The sequence below is a fragment of the Gopherus flavomarginatus genome, chromosome 3, assembly GCF_025201925.1.
Source record: "Gopherus flavomarginatus isolate rGopFla2 chromosome 3, rGopFla2.mat.asm, whole genome shotgun sequence".
Lineage (NCBI taxonomy): Eukaryota > Metazoa > Chordata > Testudines > Testudinidae > Gopherus > Gopherus flavomarginatus.
Genome location: NC_066619.1, coordinates 276,257,717 through 276,270,940, shown reverse-complemented (window position 1 = coordinate 276,270,940; position 13,224 = coordinate 276,257,717).

The window sequence follows — 13,224 nt, the reverse complement described above, 5'->3', positions numbered from 1 at the left end:
CAGGTCTAAGGAACAACCTCTAAATCGATGGCAAAGTGGTTTCCGGTTGACCTGTACTCCACCTCTCCAAGAAGAGCAAGGGAAGTCGACAAGAGAGCATCTCCTGTCAATGCTGTGCAGTGAAGACACTGGGGTAAGTCAACCTAAGCTACATGAACTCCGGCTATGTCCTTCACATAGCTGGAGAAGCATAACTTAGGTTGACTTACCCTGGTAGTGAAGACAAGCCCTAAATCTAATCTAAAGAGTCAGCTTCAGACAGCAGTGTTAACTAGACAAACTTCAGAAGAAGTCACCGGCAAAGCCACTGATGTGTCCACAGTTCTTTGGGTAGTATGCTGGCTGGCAAGTGATATCATCAAGGAACTTGTGGTCAGTTTCAGAGTCTACATTGAACACAAGCTGGCAGCAGCTGATGTATACATGTATTGGACAGGTACAAAGACTTCCACACAAAGAGTGTTGTAAGCTCTAGCAGAGCTACACCAAAGCTTATCTCCTTGCTACTAACAATTGAATTCTTTATAGAAAAATGAAAAAAAAAAAACAGCACATCGTCAGGCTTGTGTGCAGGACAAGTGCTTTGGACCCAGATGCACCACCTCTTTTTCCACGGCAGTATGAATGGATATGCAAAGGCAGTTCCAAAACTGTACCAGACCATGTCACTCTTGTTTTTCAAGATATTTTGAAGTTAATCAAGTGATGTACCTTGTAAATCTAAGCAATGTGGATGTGACGGTGCCAAACTGCCACTTACCATATTCTGTGTGCGCCCAGGAGGTGCAGTGTGTGTTGCAATGAACTGACAAAATCAGCTTTAGTGTTTGCAGCTGAAAATGGCGATGGCAGGTAAATGACCTGCATTATTGATATTAGGACACTCAGCTGTAATTTGTATGAGAAGGAACACTAGTAATCATTTCTAATGGGTCCAAAATGAAATATTTGGGTAACATTATTATTATAATGTTGTTGAATATTTTATATATAATTTGTTGAATATTTTTCACGTTAAAAAGAGTGCCATAGATTCAAATGAAAACTGAGGTCCATGCTATACCCCCAGCTTCCCTCCTCAGGTACCCTTATTATTACAATACATATTGCTATCGATTGATATAGAAAATGTTATAAGATATGCATTTCATGTATTAGAACTATTCTCTGTTGATTTTGTATGCCCCAAATCATGCACACTCTGACTGATAATGAAGGCAGGGTGGAGGTAATGTCAATATTTCAAAATGCTAAAGAGGAATAGAGTGTCATAAGGGAGATTCTTAAAATATATGGTCTTGACCTACAGAATTCACCAAAAAAAGTTTATATGGAATGTTGCAGGGTGTGCTGAAACAGGAGCTGATTCAGCAGCTTGTCACTCTAATACCCATTAGTGTGTATTAAATGGGACCTAACTGGCAGTTGACACAAAGGGTTTCAGTTGACTGAATAGAGCTACAGCTGAAGAGATGATGGAGGGGGAAGCAAACAGAGCATGTGAGAGTAGAGATACAGGATGTTGAATGAGCTTCTGACTCAGTACACCCTGTTACATGGATCCTCAAGCAAGATTGACCAGAGAAGCTGCTGGACTATAAAGCCATAGGGCCAGATTTCCAAGTGCACTGCGGTTTCTTTTTGCAGTACAGAGTATCAGTGAATCTAACTCACTTTTTGTCTTCTAACATTACCAACATCTTTCCTGTGGTCCCTGTTCCTTCTCTGGTGCTCTGCCTTTCTAATATCACATTTTCCCTCTTTCTCTATGCTATTTGTAAATGAAATATTAATGTCAGAGGATTTCTCCATTTTGTGAAGGTTTTATTGTTCATAATTCTAATTAATAAGCTATGAAAGAGAGGCTGGGGAGACAGGAGAGAGAAAGAAAGTTTGAGGAAGAGGCTTTAAAGAAAACGGTAGCAATTTATTATTTTACTTTAGGCATTAGGTGCCTGATTTGCCTCTCACTTACACTAGTTACACCTGATTTATACATGGGCACAGGGTGAATTTTATAGTTTATCTTAAATATTGAAGAAAATCTTATTCACTCTGTGATCCTTGTTTACACATGCTTATAGTGTGAGGCAGACACGTAGGCACTAAGAGATTTTTTTATAGAGCTATATTCTCCCCTGAACCATACCTTCCATGATGATCGGTGTAGTATTCTCAAGGAAGCAGGAAGCCTCAGGTTCCAATGAAATTTTATTTTAAAAAAATGGATAAACAATATGATGGATGAAACTGTCTCTCTCTCCAGGGATATGTCTACACTGAAAACCTGCCGATGCAAGTTACATTGGCATAAAGCCACCACAGTTAGTTTATCGCTTGTGCTCATGTACACTTGGGTCCTTGTGCCTGCACTGCACCGGCTTGTTTTGATGCACAGTGTGGTACACCCTGGCTAGGTATCCCAGTGTGCAACTTGCCCCCATCCAGCACACAGTGTTTTGGGAAGTTTTGACAATATGGGGTGGAGCAGCAACAAGTCATGCTGGGGTGACTGGGACTGTGGGATTATGTTCCCATTTTGCAGCTTTCTCCACTCCATTGTGCCATCTCTAGCCCATAATTTCTGCACCTATTTTGAAAAACCCGCATGGGAGTTGTCACTGTTCTCCAACTCTGCTAAAGAGCGTGAAGCCTGCACAGTCCTGCACTGTTGTCATGAGTGTTGCAAGCACAGGACACCAATCATTTGGTGTTTGCAGAGCTGCAAAAGCTGAATCTATGAATCTAAGAGCATGAGGAACTTGACAGTTTCCTGGAGGGATGATTGCTATGGGAGATAGTGGAACCAATTCAAGGTTGTTGGTGGCATTCACAGAGCAGCTACAAAAGGTGGAGTGCCACTTGTTGGCCTGAGAAATGAGCATTGCCTGGTGGGATCACATCATAATACAGGCTTGGGATGATGAGCAGTGGCTGAAGAACTTTTGGATGCACAAGGCCACGTACCTGAATCTGTGTGCCAGGCTCAACCCAGCCCTCCAGCACAAGGATTCCAAAATGACAGCTGCACTGAGACTGGAGACATGAGTGTTGATTGCACTGTGGAACCATGCAATGCTGGATTGCTACCAGTCAGTGGGAAATCATTTTGAAGTTGGAAAATCCACTACAGGGGGGTCCTCATGCAAGTGTGCAGGCCCATTAATTGTGTCCTGTGATGCAGGACTGTGACTCTCAGAAATGTGTGGGACATAGTGGATGGATTTGCAGCACTGGGGTTCCTGAAATGCAATGTCACAATAAATGGTACACACATCCTTATTTTGGTACCGGACCACCTTGACACAGAGTGAATCAACAGAAAGGGCTATTTTTCTATGGTTATGCAAGCATTAGTGGGCCACCTGGGATGCTTCACCAACATCAACGTCGGCTGGTCAGAAAGGGCCTATAATGCATGCATCTTTAAGAACACAGGACTGTTCAGAAAGCTACAAGCAGGTACTTTCTTTCCCAACCAATGGATTACTATTGGCAATGTTGAAATGCCAGCAGCAATCCTGGGCCACCCAGCTTACCACTCATTCCTGTGGCTCAGAAAGTTATATACTGACCAACTCAACGGCACCAAGGGAAAATGCAGCTACCGGCTCAGCTGGCATAGAAAGAAAGTTGAATGTGATTTTGGTAGAGTGAAGGGCTGCTGGCATTGTTCATTTACGAGATTGGATTTCAGTGAGAAAAATATCCAAATGGTTATAGCTGCCTGCTGTGTCATCCATATTATTTGTGAAACAAAGTGGGATAAGTTGCCAATGGGGAGGAGTTGCTATCTGCTGAATTTGAATAGCCAGACACAAGGGCTATCAGAAGATCTCAATGTGGAGCTGAACGGCTCAGGGAGGCTTTGAAAGAGCACTTTGACAGCAAGCCATAGTAATGTGTTGTGGCATATTGTGCTTTACCTGGCCCTGCAGTTTGGGGGCCTGTTAGGAACTGTGTGGTGCTTGGTGCACAAATATGAATATAACACTGGCAATGCACCTGTTGATTTTGTGGTGCTTGCTACACATTTATGTCTATTACAATATGTTTGTCACTAATCCTGTCACAGTGTGCAATAATAAGTGAGTGCTTTCACTACCATTAGGCATTCTGCAACATATGCTGGGAACAAATGAAGATGAATTATTTCCCGAAGAATAGAGTTTTTTATTGAGTAAGAAAAACACTTCAAAAATGTTGTGTAAGTTAAAAGCAAATACATTAAAACCTTAATAAATTCATGGAATGGAGCTTAAAGAAGGGAATGGAACATTCTTTTTCTTTTCAGCTACACATATATCAATGATTGCCTTCACGTGTTAGTCTGTGTGATTCTCTAGCTGTCCTTACTGTCCCTCCAGTGTGGATTGGTAGGTGTAGAGGTGGCACATGTAATGTTGAGTGAGGGTCTAGGGAGGTGGAGTTCTCCATGGACTGAAAAGGGATGTGAGCCCATACCTGTTACACCTGTACATCCACAAGAGGCTGCAGCATCTGTGTTTGCTGCTAGAGAACCCCCATTATGTCCTGGGGCATCTCCCTCTCTTTTTTCTGCTAGGACTCCTGGGCCTTTCTCCTGACTACACTTTCCTTGTCCACACATTCTGAAATAGTCATCTTCCAGGGTCCCTGTTGACAGTCTGATGTAGCACTGGCTTCCAGAACTCATTGAATATGTCCTCCAGAATCCTCTTCTTTCTCCTCCTTATCTGCCTTAGGCATTCCACAGGTGTGGAGGGGGAACCCCTCAAGGCTGCATCAGCAGCATCTATAAATAAAACACCCAGAGGTACCATTGTCAGTATAGTCACAATGGAAAGCAAAAGTTCAGATCCAGAACACTCTTCCTTGCTCTCCTAAAGTTTTGAACAGGACACACTTATTGCCACTTGCACTTCAAAGGGCTTATGTATGACACCACTCACGGCACCAGCCATGGTGAGTATGGCACACCAGGGGTGACGTAAATGAGGAGGAAATTGCTTGGTTGCATGAATCTAAAAATATAGTGTAATGACACTGCATACTGATAGCATTTTCCACAGTCAGTGGTGATTCTAGCTGATATCTCACTCCTGAGGGTAACAAAGGCACGGAAAGCACAGCTGCTGCTGGCATCCTGAAGCCGTCCAGGCCCAATGCTACTACCCTATTTACTGCAGTGGCTCCTGCCAAAGTTATCGACAGCGTGGGTAAGTGTCCTACTGTGGAGGAAGAAATAAGGCTGCCTGTCAGTAACCTAGTCCCAGATTTGGACCTTAGCGTCCAAAATATGGGGGTTAGCATGAAAACCTCCAAGCTTAGTTACCAGCTTGGACCTGGTACTGCTGCCATCACCCAAAAAATTAGAGTGTTTTGGGGCACTCTGGTCCCCACAAAAACCTTCCCTGGGGACCCCAAGACCCAAATCCCTTGAGTCTCACAACAAAGGGAAATAACTCTTTTCCCTTCCCCCCTCCAGGTGCTCCTGGAGAGATACACAGAAGCAACCTCCGTGAATCTAAGCAGAGGGAGTCCACCCTCTCTAATTCCAGTCCTGGAACAAAAAGCACTTCCCTCTTCACCCAGAGGGAATGCAAAGTCAGGCTAGTAAATCTAACACCCACAGATTTCCCTCTGACTTCTTCCTCCCACCAATTCCCTGGTGAGTATAGACTCAATTTCCCTGAAGTTCCTCACTAAAGAAAAACTCCAACAGGTCTTAAAAGAAAGCTTTATATAAAAAAGAAAGAAAAATACATAAAAATGGTCTCTCTGTATTAAGGTGACAAATACAGGGTCAATTGCTTAAAAGAAATATGAATAAACAGCCTTATTCAAAAGAATACAATTTAAAGCCCTCCAGCAACTATAGACATGTAAATACAAAACAAAAAACCAACTTTGTACTCACAACTTGGAAACAGAAGATTAAAAAGCAGGAAATAGAAAAAATCCTTCTCTAGCTGAGAGAGATTCAGGCAGAAGAAGACAAAGAACTCAAACACAAACTTCCCTCCACCCAGAGTTGAAAAAAATCCTGTTTCCTGATTGGTCCTCTGGTCAGGTGCTTCAGGTTACTTTTTTTTCAGGTGAAAGAGACATTAACCCTTAGCTATCTGTTTATGACACTGCCCTCCCTAGAAACATCCGGGAGAGGATTGCAGAGTACCCCCATGAACATTTAATGGAGATCTCTCAGGAGGATTCAAGGGACATCTCTGTGTACATTGCCAAAGTTCTTGGAGTCCCTCCACCTAACTTTATGAAATGAAAAACAGATAAAAATTCTACCTCTTTTTATTGAACTGTTTCCTCTTATAGTACAACTACATTAATGAAAATCCAGCAGCTGTTTCCTGCTAAGTTGGGGGTGCCATCACTGTAATGGGAAATACATTTGCAGTTACTCAAGGCTCATACCCCTGTACTGGGCTCCCCCGTGCTTGACTGCCAGAACTGAGTGGAGTCTCAAAGAGGTCCTTTCTAGCCTCATAGCTAGACCCTACCAGTCGCATGCTCCGCCCTATCCTTCTCTGCTTTTTGCTCCATCTCTTATCCATATTGTTCACCCCAGAGGTCTGTACCTTGGGATCCTCAGGGGTATCCACAGTGGTGTGAAGGGTGTTGGTGATATCTCCACCCAGTATGCCATGCAGCTCTTTGTAAAAATAGCAGGTCTGTGGTTCAGCAACAGAATGACTCTTGGCCTCCCCAGCCTTCTGGTATATCTGTCACAGCTCCTTAACTTTCTCATGGCACTGCTGCTGACCCCTGTTGTACTTCTCCTGCATCCCCCTGTGCAATCTGTTTGTAGCTGTTAATATTTCTATGGCAGGTCCACAGCTGTACTTCCACAGCCTCTTCTCACCACAGGCCCAGGAGATCCAATATCTCCTATCTACTCCAGGCTCAAGAGCTTTCATGTTTGGATCCTGGTTTTCGTAAAACCAGCCTGCTCTGCAATGGACTGAACTTTGCAGGGAGAGCCTACTTTATTAGATAGGAAAGGTAACCATTGGGTAGTGTAGAGCCACATTTATATTTTATGATTTTGTTTTGTGTTGTAACCAGTTGTTTCCTCTTTCTCATGCCTAGTTAAATCTATATTCTTTCTTAAATACGTGTACATTTGTTTGATTCTAAGTGCTCACAAGTATTGTGTGGCTTACAGGTGTGCGGGTTTAAGGCAAAACTGTCCATTTAGGATATGCTGCACCTTTCTCTGAGTAGCCAGTGTCTGGGGCTCAAGATTGCAGGGAAAGAATTCAAAGGGACTAAGGGACTAAGGATTCAAAGGGACTAAGGGAATGGAGTGTGCCTGTTAACCTGAAAGGTGAAGTTAGGGCTGGCATAGGCCAGAGTAGAGCACTTGAATGGCTGTCAGGCTGGTGGTGTCACAGAGCTGACACCCAGATACCTCAAGATGGACTCCCTCCTGCTGCATGCAGGAGGTAACCAAGTGATTCACAGTCCGGGGTGCCCCAAGAACCAGCATAATACTTTCTGAATGTTAATTTTCCATATAAATAATTTCGGACTTATGAGGAAAGGACTAAGACCAGAGTGTCAAGGATATTCAGGTGCCTGAATGGATGGGAGTGAGGCGAGGAGCTGAGCCAAGATATTCTCAACCTGGTTAAGCACCGCCAAGAGGTGACAGTCTATAAATATTTGAAAAGGAATTGAGTGTGGTACAGGGTAGGTTTCATTACATGTAATGGGATGAATTGAGAAAGAGGCAAATGTAGTGATTAGCAGGAAAAATCTGACAATAAAATGTTTTCAGCTGTGGACTAGATTTCCAAGGGAAGTGGAGGAACTCTCATCACAGGGGATACTTTAAACTAGACTAGACATAGCACAAGAAAATATATCACAGGGAACAATCCTGCACTTTGAAGGGTAATAGACAGAATGATTCAATTGGTCTTTTTCATCTCGTAACTTCTATGATCCTCTGAGAAATGTTTCCCTCTAGATGCCATCCTAAATCAGTAACAAAATGCTGTTATAGGATAGACCAGTGCAGGTTTTTCTGTCTTGTACGGTGGCAATTTGAGTGCGTATCTTTTCTCTCATGGTAACAAACTACTGCAGCATCCAGGGATTTCGTATGCTTCATTGGCAGACCTGAAAATACACAGGACGTGAATTGAAAAGAGAGAAAACATACTGGAAGACAAAGGCTGCCGCTCATTACTTAGCAACACAGCTTGCCTGAGTGATGGGCCAGGATTGATGCAATTATCAGGAGCAGTAGTGCTGAGATTCACAGTCATGAAGAGGGATATTTGCATTAAGTAAGAGGAAAAATGCCTGCAGCAGTAAGAAAAGAAAGAGTCTGCCAGGGAGTTCATGGTTTTTGGAAATGGTGGAACTCAATGTATATAACTCACTAGTCATGCACAAGAGAGGGGCGGGGGGTTCTTTTGAGCACATGGGAGGGCTCAGGCAGGGGTCATTTTGTTGATACACACAGGAGTAATAATGCAGGTGTGTGGTTAATGATAGAAAATAGCCATCTGAGGATACAGTCACTACAAGTACAGCTGAAGTGGGTGCATGAATATAAATGGGAAACCCAGAGGAAGTGCTTTGTTAGTGAAGCAACAGTGTGAATGCTAAGGTCTCTACATGAATGACAACTTTCTGTGGGGGGGGGTCTATGTTATAACAGTCACTCATCTGTTTACACTTAGGAGCCCGAATTCTGCTCTCGGTGCACTAGTATGCTAACAAAAGGCCTACTCCAAAGTCTGCTGAAGTCAATGGAAAGATTTGAAATGACTCCAGTGGGCTTTTGATCGTAGAATCATAGAAGATTAGGATTGGAAGAGACCTCAGGAGTCATCTAGTTCAACCTCCTGCTGAAAGCAGGACCAGCACCAACAAAATCATCTCACCCAGGGCTTTGTCAAGCTGGGCCTTAAAAACCTCTAAGGATGGAGATTCCACCACCTCCCTAGGTAACCCATTCCAGTGCTTCACCACTCTTCCAGTGAAATAGTGTTTCCTAATATCCAGTCTAGACCTCCTGCACTGCAACTTCAGACCACTGCTTCTTGTTCTGTCATCTGCCACCACTGAGAACAGCCTAGCTCCATCCTCTTTGGAACCCCCCTTCAAGTAGTTGAAGGCTGCTATCAAATCCCCCCTCACTCTTCTCTTCTGCAGACTAAATAACCCCAATTCCCTCAGCCTCTCCTCGTAAGTCATGTGCCCCAGCCCCCTAATAATTTTCCTTGCCCTCTGCTGGACTCGCTTCAATTTGTCCACCTCCCTTCTGTAGTGGGGGGACCAAAACTGGACAGAATACTCCAGGTATGGCCTCACCAGTGCCGAATAGAGAGGAATAATCACTTCCTTCGATCTGCTGGCAATGCTCCTATTAATACAGCCCAATATGCCGCTAGCCTTCTTGGTAACAAGGGCACACTGCTGACTTCTCATCCACTGTAATCCCCAGTTTCTCATCCACTTTAATCCCCAGGTCCTTTTCTGCAGAACTGCTGCTTAGCCAGTCAGTCCCCAGCCTGTAGTGGTGCATGGATTCTTCCTTCCTAAGTGCAGGAATCTGCACTTGTCCTTGCTGAACCTCATCAGATTTCTTTTGGCCCAATTCTCCAATTTGTCTAGGTCACTCTAGACCCTATCCCGACCCTCCAGCATATCTACCTCTCTTAGGTAGGCTCTTAGAGCAGAATTTGGTCCACAGAGTTGTCATATAAAATTCAGGAGTAGATCCTATGTAACAGAACTAAAAAATAGGGAAGAGCTCATTTAATAATAGAGAGAACAGAGATTTCTAGCAGTCCCATTGTAATCTTCTATAGGGCACATCCTGGTACAATTCCGTATCATACTTCTTCCAGACTTAATGCACTACACCACTGTGGATTAAGCAATCTAACAGCAAGAGCTTGTCTACATTGGAACACTCAGGGAAAGCCAAATTAAATGCATGCCTTTAGTTTGATGAGATTTAACTAATCCACTTTAACCTCTGTGGACATTGTTATTCAGAATTAAAGTGCCTTAATTTGATTTTATTTAATTCACTTCCAAAATTTTAATTCTGAATAATAGCATCTGTAATAACCTTAGTCCCAGATTTGGACCTTAGCGTCCAAAATATGGGGGTTAGCATGAAAACCTCCAAGCTTAGTTACCAGCTTGGACCTGGTACCTGCTGCCACCACCCAAAAAATTAGAGTGTTTTGGGGCACTCTGGTCCCCCTGAAAAACCTTCCCTGGGGACCCCAAGACCCAAATCCCTTGAGTCTTACAACAAAGGGAAATAATCCTTTTTCCCTTCCCCCCTCCAGGTGCTCCTGGAGAGATACACAGACACAAGCTCTGTGAACCCAAACAGAGTGAATCTCCCTCTCTGTTCCCAATCCTGGAAACAAAAAGTACTTTCCTATTCCCCCAGAGGGAATGCAAGGTCAGGCTAGCAATCCAACACACAAATCTCCCCTTGATTTCTTCCTCCCACCAATTCCCTGGTGAGTACAGACTCAATTTCCCTGAAGTAAAGAAAAACTCCAACAGGTCTTAAAAGAAAGCTTTATATAAAAAGAAAGAAAAATAAGTACAAATGTTCTCTCTGTATTGAGATAATACAACACAGGGTCAATTGCTTAAAAGAATATTGAATAAACAGCCTTATTCCAAAAGAATACAAATCAAAGCACTCCAGCACTTATATTCATGCAAATACCAAAGAAAAGAAACCATATAACTTACTATCTGATCTCTTTGTCCTTACACTTGGAAACAGAAGACTAGAAAGTAGAACTACTTCTCCAAAGCTCAGAGAAAGCAGGCAGGCAGAAAACAAAAGACCTTAGACACTCAATTCCCTCCACCCAAAGTTGAAAAAATCCGGTTTCCTGATTGGTCCTCTGGTCAGGTGCTTCAGGTGAAAGAGACATTAACCCTTAGCTATCTGTTTATGACAGCATCCACACTGAGATTTAATGCAGTTGAACTAATCCGCTTTAAATTCACTTTAGTTAATTCAGATAAACTTTCCTGGGGCCATGTCTACCCCACAGAGACTATAGCACCATAACTATGTTGGCATAACCCCATAGGATAGGCGAAGTTCACAGTGATGGAAGGTTTTTTCCCCCAGCATTGTAGGAACTGCATCTCCCTGAGTGACAGTAGCTAGGTCGACAGGAGCTTTCTTCACTCCTCTGAGCACCATAGCAACATTGGCTGGTTTTAATTGTAGGCCGGGCCTGAGTGTTCCCATTTAGATAACCATTTTCCTCTGCTCAGCTTTAGCTCACCTGAATCTTTGGATTTTTAATGAGCAAAATTGAGGTCCCCAGCCTAACACAGTGTTCCGTATCAGCTGGCTAGCTTAGAGCCTACTAGTTTATTTTTATTTTCCACTGAGTTGTCTTTTATATTATCTATTATTACACGTGTGTGAATTAGCATCCTATGCACCTAGCTTGAGAACACTATAAAGGAACTTATGCAATGGCTCAGAGTTCCACTGAATACCCTCTTTTTATGTTGCTAGATAACTTATTGAGAAGAAACCCTTGAGTAAGACGTTTATAGCCCTCTTTTGGAGACCTGCCACTAATCTCCACTAACATTATAATCCTTTGCCAGCAATCTCCCCGCTTCTTGCATTTGTCTTTCTAATTTGATCTTTACCAAAGAATAGAACACAAACAATGGAAAATCTTGAGAAATTGGGAAAAGATTTAATTACCATTATTCACAACATAATTTCACAGCAATTGTATTAACTATGCTTAATTTTTTTAATGCTGCTAATCCACTGTAATAAAATGTTGATACTACATATGTGTGTGTAGAGGGGGCATTGTGTTGTTGTTGGTTGTTTGATTGGTTGATAGAAAATGTGCTCCTGCAAATAGTTGTTTAATTACTTCAGTGGATTGTGTAGAGCCAAGCTGATGTGCCTCTCCATCTGTTTTTGTTAATTTATTGAATCAGTGCCATTGGGCAGACCGATAAATAAATAAATAAAAATAGTCATACACACTCGAGAAGAAGTGGCACAAGAAACATAATCAGCTCAGAACCTGAAAGTGCCTGGGAGGCTACAGCCTCCGACAGATCATAATGAGGAAAGGTAGTTGTGTTGGTAAAGCACTATCCACACTAAGGGCTTGTCTATTTTGGGACTCTCAGGAAATTTAATCTGAATCATCTAAAGGAGTGCATTTAAAGTGGATTAATTAAACTGCATTAAACCCCTCTATAGATACTCTCCTTCAGAATTAAAGTGGCCTGAAGTAAATCAAATTAAGCCATTTTGGCTCTGAACGAAAGTGTCCACACAGGGGTTTCATGCAATTTAATTAATCCACTTTAAATGCACACCAATCGTTAATTTGGACTAACTTTCCTGAGTCTCTGCGTACAAGCCCAAAGATTCAGAAGATACTGCAGGTTTCCTGTATGACCTTAGGCAAATCACATAATTTCTCAGTGCCTCAGTTCCTCATTTGTAATAATACTGCTTTTCTGTTATCCTTCATCTATTTAGATTCATTCTTAGAGGAAAGGACTTTCACTTACTATATGTATAGGTACAACAGCTAGCCCCAGCTAGTTGGGGACCGAGCTTGATTAGGAGCTCCCTCTAGGTACTTCTGTAATATAAATAATGGAGAGCCTTTGCAATGTATGCAACACTTACGTGTCACTGCTAGGACCACTAGTTAAACCTCACATAATTACAAATAGGTTCTGAAGGGCCTTTGCTACTTAAGTAAAAGCTTCTCCTGGCTTCAGAAGATCCTTACTGTCTATCATGTTCTGTCTATAAAATGGTTATTATTGCACAGTGTATTTCCCAGCAGGTTGGAGCTATGTTCCATGGCAATTTGAGATATAATTAAAAGCACATAGTTTAATTCAATTAAATATATAGACAAATAATGCAATTGGTACTTTAGCCCCTGTGTTTAGTTTGATGAGGAATTCTATTTATTTCAGGATTTCCCCATATTTGTCAGGTTTGAAATGGCCACACATTTTTCTATCTGTCTATATTTAACTACATGAGAAATGTTGTCTTGTTTGAAGCTGGAGGTTTTGGTAGCTGGGGAGGGTATAACTTTTGGCACCTGAGGAAGAATGGAAAACAGTTAGGGATTGTGGGGTAAGCACATTAGCTGGATGTTTCTGCTAAACTGAAATAGTTAACAATGCTGATATTGATAAGGTCATCTGTAGATAGCA